The sequence below is a fragment of the Daucus carota genome, chromosome 5 (genome assembly GCF_001625215.2).
Source record: "Daucus carota subsp. sativus chromosome 5, DH1 v3.0, whole genome shotgun sequence".
NCBI lineage: Eukaryota > Viridiplantae > Streptophyta > Magnoliopsida > Apiales > Apiaceae > Daucus > Daucus carota.
This window is the reverse complement of record NC_030385.2, coordinates 40,347,155-40,355,243: the sequence shown is the minus strand read 5'-3', so window position 1 is coordinate 40,355,243 and position 8,089 is coordinate 40,347,155.

Here is an 8,089-nt window from a genome sequence, read left to right as displayed (position 1 = left end):
TAGTCTTGCTGATCTTAAACACAAGTTTAATCACAACAATTTATTTGAATAAAATAAACTAAGGTAATAAATAAAATGAGTTTAGATTAAATCTCCAACAGGTTTTGACCATTGCACAAAGTAGTGAAAGAATAAGAAAGAATCTTCTGCGATATGAGCTAAAATACATTTCTAAATATATATTTATCATCATAAATCGTAACCCAAGACCAGGTATTTAATTACGACCATCCAAAAGACGATCTGGCAAAATATAAATATCATAGGCATGGTATAGAACCCGTCAAGCATCATATAAAATTAATAGATTTAAACTGCTAGGGATCGGAAAGTAAGCGTGAGGGGCATTAAATTATAAATCACATAAGTGTAATGTTTGGAAGGATGAAAATGTAATCGCTACGCTACCAAAATCCTACATAAAAATCAATTTTACTGAGTAAGAGAGGCCGCGTTCTCTCAAATACCAAACCCTACTTGCGTACTAATATCTTAGTGTTCATCTTTCAGTCATCTATTGATATGAATGATATGTTTTTCTTCTCTCCTTTTTAATCTTTTTATCATATAATATTCATTAGAACGCTACGAGAAAAAATGCTAAAAATCACCAAATAAAAACAACCACCGATAAAAACTATTGAAAGTGGTTGCTTTTACGGTTAACATAATTTTGTGTTAATTGAAAAATAAAAGCCATTAGTATCTATTATTGGTGGTTTCTTTTGTTCGGTTGATTTTAAATATAAAAACGACCACATAAAGTAGCGGGTCGTTTTTGGCTTTTCTATGGTGACCGGGATAATTTTCACGAGAAATGAAAAAACAAAAGCGACCAATTGATGGAATATATAAAAGCAACTACCCCTTTATAGTTGGCAGAATATTATTTTCAAGGACATTTTTCTTACTATTATTAATCATATTTATTTGAGAATATTCAAATTAATAAATTTACGTCCATTTTTTACTACACCGATGAAAATATAGAAATTAAGAATTATTTTTTATTTTTCAAAATAATATTTTACAATTTTATTAGTTAAAAAATCATTATTGAGCATGTTTCATATATTGCACGCTCACAATTATATATATATATATATATATATATATATATATATATATATATAAAAGTCGCAGAAGACAATCGATGTTGATCAAATCTAGTGACCAACTTTGCGGTCGCTGATGGACCAGTTTCTTATAACGATTTTGATAATAACTTTTAGTTACATATCGGTTATTCGTCTCACATTTTATATTTATATTTTTTGTATGATATTTAAGTGGTAGGTTAAATTTGATGATGATTTGAATCAATTGTTATCAAATTTGTATGAGGTTATAAAGAATCAGTATATATCAAATGATTTTGAGAGTCGGTTAAATAAATTCGACCCTAAAGGGTCATTAAATTCGACCATATCTTGTATATTAATTTGATCAATTGTGGTTGAAATTATAAATTCGACCAGAAAATAATGAAACCGCAACCGGAACCACGAGATTTACATCCCTGCAGGCTAACCAGTAGTATATACACAATGTTTTCCCCTTAACATAGCAGTAAACATTTATGATATACCAATTACAACCAGACCCTGCAGTGCGTACACTGAAGTTCACTTCTAACAATATTACTTCTTTAACATTGATTCTGTATAAAAATTTAATTACTTGTAAAATATAGCAGTAAGAGATAATTCTTTGTACATTCTCCATGGTATGTGATTCTGCAAGTGGCTACCAGTGAGAGTTGCATCTTAGTAGTAGTTTGAGGCTTTTAGATTGAGATTATATTTCAATATATACAATAAATAAATAATAACTCAAAAACATGCATTATATTTGACTTATTAGATCAGCTAATGTACATAATTATATAATTATATATTTTATAATATATACATATATATAATATAATTTATATATTATATTTCAATATATACAATAAATAAATAATTATAAATATTGTTGCGGTTCGGTTCGGTTTGTATTCGATTTTAAAATTTTGAAAACCAAAACCACAACCAAAGTATCAGTGCGGTTTCTATTCGGTGCGGTTTTATTTGGTGCGATTTCATACGTTTTTTGCGGTTTTTGGTTCGGTTTCGGTTTGCGGTTCGGTTTCTGCTCATCCCTAATGTTTTGGCTAGGACGATACCGTTGTAATTATTTTTTTACTAGTTTTATATACTTATTTCTTATTTAATATACTATTAATATATTTATATTTAACTTTTAATTATATAAGAAATTTTTAATTTAATTTTTTATTAAATAAAAAATATAATATATATATATATATATATATATTAATTTAAAATATATTACTATTAGATTTATATATTTTGCATACATGAATACTACTGCTATTAGTTCTTATCAATATATAAAACGATACTGATATGGGTCAGAAGTAATATTTAATTATTATTAGATATTAAAAGCCCAAGAACACTAAAGCCCAGTTAAATAGGGCCTGAGGCTCTTAAATATTAATTTCGTAATTAATAAAGGCCCAATTGTAGGTCCAGTTACGAATACAAGTTCTACAATACATCTGATTCTAGAGTTCGAATAAATATCAACAACGGAAGGATAAGAGTTCTATCTTATCTCTTGCCTCGAGGCATACTTCGATAAGAAGTCTGATACACGGACACATACTTCCATCCGACTTCTGACTCCGAAGCGCCTATATAAAGGGCTCTACCCCTCATAAATAGAACTACGTTTTGGACTTGATTCTTCTCCACGCGGAAGATACGTAGGCATCTCGCACCGAGACCAGTCCAAAGCACGAATCGCTCACCCCCGTTTTTAGTTCTATAACATTTGGCGCCGTCTGTGGGAAGACAACAACAACCATGACGAACCCAACCGGACCACGTTCTGAAATCCATGTTCCACGCAGTCGAACCACCACCGGGGTCTCGACTGAGTCAACCCCTGTAACTACCACCCTCCCGCTTGGTACGACCATTGCTCAAACTACTACTCCCCTGACTTTTGGCTCGCTGCCCCTCTGACTCGAGTAATTGCAACCGTCACCGACGCCGGCACACATTACTCAACGGTCACTACAACCACCCGTGGAGGCACAAGAGATGACTATGTGCATGTAACTGACTACGACTCTTCCGAATCGGAGCAGGAGCATGATACACCCCCTCGAAGGAGGAGAGATGCTGATCGACACCGTCGACGCCGCCATAGGCAAGAAGCTAATGAGCCCCGGGGGCCAATAACTTATGAGGAAAGGATCTGGGCCCATGAAGAGGAAATCGCACGGTTAAAGAGAGACCAGGCAAGGATGCAACCCCCAGAATCTAGGGAGGAAATCCCTCGTCAAACCGTGATGAATCAAATTCACTTGTTACCAGCAGGCGATCCTGATAACCCGGTTCCCCCTTTTACGCAAGAAATCATGGGTGCAAGGATTTCCCGAAAATTCAAGCTCCCCACCATTAAAGCTTATGATGGTACGGGTGATCCCGCTAATCATGTCCGGACCTTCATGAACGCTCTGCTACTCCAGCCCGTCACCGAAGCAATCAAGTGCCGCGCTTTCCCCCAAACCTTGAGTGGGATGGCCCAACATTGGTATAGTCGCCTACCCCCTAATTCTATCTCTTGTTTTGCTGACTTAAGCAGGGCTTTCATAGGGCAATTTGTTGGAAGCAAAACACATGCTAAAAGCTCTGCCTCTCTAATGAATTTGCATCAAGGAAAGAACGAATCACTCAGGGAATATATGAATCGTTTTACCAAAGAAGCCTTGAAGGTCCCAGACCTTGATCAGAAGGTAGCCATGATTGCACTCCAACAAGGCACTACTGATGACAATTTTCGCCGATCTCTAGCCAAAAGGGCTCCGGACAATATGAACGATTTACAAGAGAGAGCCGGAAAGTATATAAAGGCGGAGGAAAGTTTGAGAAAATCCCAGAATAATCAGGGACCGAATACCAACTTCAAGAAACGTGGGAATGACACGGAGTATAATGCTGAGAATAAGTACTCCCGGAAGGAAGATGAGGAAAAATCGCCTGCTAAAAAGAAGATGGGGCCGAGGTTTACTGAGTATGCCAGGCTTAACGCCCCGAGGAGTCAAATCCTGTTGGAAATTGAGAAGGACGAAAGTGTTAGATGGCCGAAGCCTATAAGGACCGATCCGGAAAAACGTAACAAAGATTTATATTGTCGATTCCACAAAGACACAGGACATAAGACCGATGATTGCCGGCAGTTGAAGGATGAGATTGAGTTCTTGATCCGAAGAGGCAAGTTATCCAAATTTACCAAGGATGGAGATAAGAATCATCGAGACAATGATAATCGTGGAAGAGACAACGATGACAAAAGAACTCAGCCTAGAGGGCCTGTTATTAATGTGATCTCCGGAGGACCTACAGCCGCTGGTACTTCCAGTAACTCGAGAAAGGCTTATGCGAGAGAAGTAATGAGTATAGTTGGAGAACCCCCGAAGCGGGCAAAAATTGACTATGCCATGGCATTCGATAACGTCGACCTCGAGAAGGTAAAGTTTCCCCATGATGACCCCCTAGTAGTTACACCAGTGATTGGCAACTCGTCCGTAAAGAGAGTGCTCATTGACAATGGAGCCTCAGTGGACATCTTATTCTATGACGCCTATGAAAAAATGGGATACTCCGATACTCAACTAACACCCTCGGACATGCCAATATATGGCTTTAACAATGTGGAAACCAAGATTGAAGGCATGATCCAACTACCTGTAACTATGGGTACCGAGCCTAGACAAGCCACATGCATGATAAATTTCTTGGTTGTTAAAGCTTCGTCAACCTATAATGCCATCCTTGGACGGACCGGGATACACGCTTTTAAGGCAATCCCATCTACTTACCACATGAAGATTAAATTCCCGACTAAAAACGGAATTGGAGAAGAATTAGGAGATCAGAAAATGGCCCGAAGCTGTTATATTGGGGCCTTAAGATCTGGAGGAGCCGGGGGGCAAGTACTACCCATAGAGGATCTCGATGTCCGAGAAGAGGAAGAAAGAAGAGGCAAGCCTGCCGAAGACTTGATTCCAGTCCCATTGTATACTGAGGAACCCGAAAAGGTTACTTATATTGGAGCCTTACTTCAGGAAGGCTTGAAGCAAGAAATAGTAAAATTCTTAAGGAACAATCGTGATGTTTTTGCTTGGACAGCGGCTGACATGCCAGGTATTGATCCTTTATTCATGACTCATAAGTTGAATGTGAACCCTGATAGGAGACCGATTAAGCAAAAGAAGAGAAATTTCGCTCCCGAAAGGCCGGAAGCCATTAAACAGGAGGTCGATAAGTTGTTGGAAGCCGGGTTTATCGAGGAAATTCAATTTCCAGAATGGCTAGCTAACCCGGTTATGGTCAAGAAGGCCAATGGAAAGTGGAGGATGTGTGTAGACTTCACTGATCTGAATGATGCTTGTCCCAAGGATTGTTTCCCTCTTCCAAGGATAGACACGTTGATAGATGCCACCGCTGGCCATGAGATGCTGAGCTTCATGGATGGCTTCAGCGGATATAATCAGATCCGGATGGACAAGGACGATGTACCCAAGGTATCGTTTATCACTGACTTTGGTGTATTTTGCTATTTGGTTATGGCCTTTGGACTTAAGAATGCAGGAGCAACATACCAACGCCTTGCAAACAAGATGTTTAAACATCTGATTGGAAAGACTATGGAGGTATATGTAGACGATATGTTGGTGAAAAGCTTGAACAAAGCGGATCACCTTGAACACCTTAGAGAGGCCTTTGAAGTCCTGAGGACGCATAAGATGATGTTAAACCCGGCCAAGTGTGCCTTTGGGGTTGGTTCCGGGAAATTTCTTGGTCTAATGGTCTCTAAACGGGGTATCGAGGCCAACCCTGACAAAATAAAAGCTATCCTTGACATGGAACCTCCCAAGAATGTAAGGGATGTACAGAAGCTAACAGGAAGGATTGCGGCCCTAGGAAGATTTGTATCCAAGTCAGGAGACAAGTGCTTGCCTTTCTTCAAAGCATTAAAGAAGGTTAAGAACTTTGAATGGACGGATGAGAGCCAAGTGGCCTTCGAACATCTAAAGAAATATATGGCAGAGCCACCACTCTTATCAAAACCCGTAGAGGGCGAAACCCTGTATGTATACTTAGCTGTCTCGGAACAAGCGCTAAGTGCCATCTTGGTTCGGGAGGAATCCAAAGTCCAGAAACCAGTATACTATGTAAGCAAGGTTCTGCATGGAGCGGAGCTCAATTACTCAGTGATCGAAAAGTTTGCTTTGGCCATGATTACGGCCTCGAGGAAGTTGAGACCTTACTTTCAGTCTCATAAGATAGAAGTCCTAACAGACCAACCTCTCCGAAATGTTATACATAGCCCTAAGGCTAGTGGAAGATTGATCAAGTGGGCCATTGAGCTTGGAGAATTTGATATCCGATACAAACCTCGAACGGCGATTAAAGCTCAGGCCTTAGCTGACTTCCTAGTTGAATGCACCATTAGCAACCAGGAAGTCGGGGGGAAGGGAGACAAGGTAGAAGAACCTACTCAGGAAGAAAAACCAAAAGAATATTGGCTACTATTTTTTGACGGGGCTTCAAAAACAAAAGGTAGTGGTGCAGGACTTGTGCTCCAAAGCCCTGATGGCTTTACTGTGGAATATGCTATTAAGCTAGACTTTCCGACCACCAATAATGAAGCAGAGTATGAAGCATTAATAGCTGGACTTGGTTTGGCTAGAACCTTGAGGGTAAAGAATTTGAAAGTCTGTGGTGACTCAAAGCTCGTAGTGAATGGTGAGTTTGAAGCCCATGAGGAGACTATGTTAAAATATCTAAGGATTGTAAAGACCCAGATGGCAGTATTCGAAGAATGCTTGGTAGAATATGTGCCGAGGGAGGAGAACACCAAGGCTGATGCCTTATCACAATTTGCATCCTCCGATGATGAGGTGTGTTCAGGAAGCGTTTATTATCAGGTTTTGAGAACCCCAAGCATCGAAGCAAAGTTAGTTGCCCCCATTGATACCGGGGCCACTTGGATGGATGAGATTAAGTTGTACTTACAAAGCGGTCATCTACCGCCTAATGCTGATGAAGCGCGGAAGTTACAGGTGAGGGCCCTTAAGTATGTACTCATTGAGGGGGTCTTATATAGAAAATCGTTTGTGATCCCTTATTTGAGATGTTTGAGGCCGGATGAGGCTCGAGAAGCCCTTAGAGAAGTTCATGAAGGGGTATGTGGCCAACACCTCGGTGGAAGAGCATTAGCTCATAAAGTAACTCGCCTTGGATTCTATTGGCCAGATATGCTAAAGCACGCTCAAGACTATGTGAAAAGGTGTGATCGTTGTCAAAGGTTTGCACCCGTTGTACGACAGCCACCTGAGATGCTGACGTCTATTAATACTCCTATCCCCTTTGCAATGTGGGGGATGGATATTCTTGGACCGTTTCCACTTGCTAGTGCGCAGAGAAAGTTTCTATTGGTTGCGATTGATTATTTCACTAAGTGGATTGAGGCCAAGCCGTTGGCCAAGATAACCACCAAGCAAGTTGCACAATTTGCGTGGGAGAATATTATCTGTAGGTACGGAATACCTCGAGTCATGGTTACAGACAATGGGACTCAGTTTAATAATGCCGAGTTTAGAAGTTATTGTGAGGATTACTCGATTGAGTTACGCTTCACTTCAGTTGCCCATCCTCAAGCTAATGGACAAGCTGAGGTGGCCAATAGGATAATCCTTGATGGACTGAAGAAAAGAGTTGAGAAAGCCCAGGGGTCATGGGCCGATGAGGTACTCCCTATACTATGGGCGTATCGAACAACTTGTAAAGTTTCAACTGGGGCAACCCCCTTTCAGCTAGCTTATGGAGCCGAGGCAGTGGTGCCACTTGAAATCACTCATACGTCCTCCAGGGTCCAGCAGTATGAGCCAGAAGCCAATGAAGAAGGTATGAGACTTGCACTTGATATGATTGATGAGATTCGTGACGAAGCTCATGCTAAGATTGTGGAAAACCAGAAACGAGCTTCCTATTACTATAACCTGCGG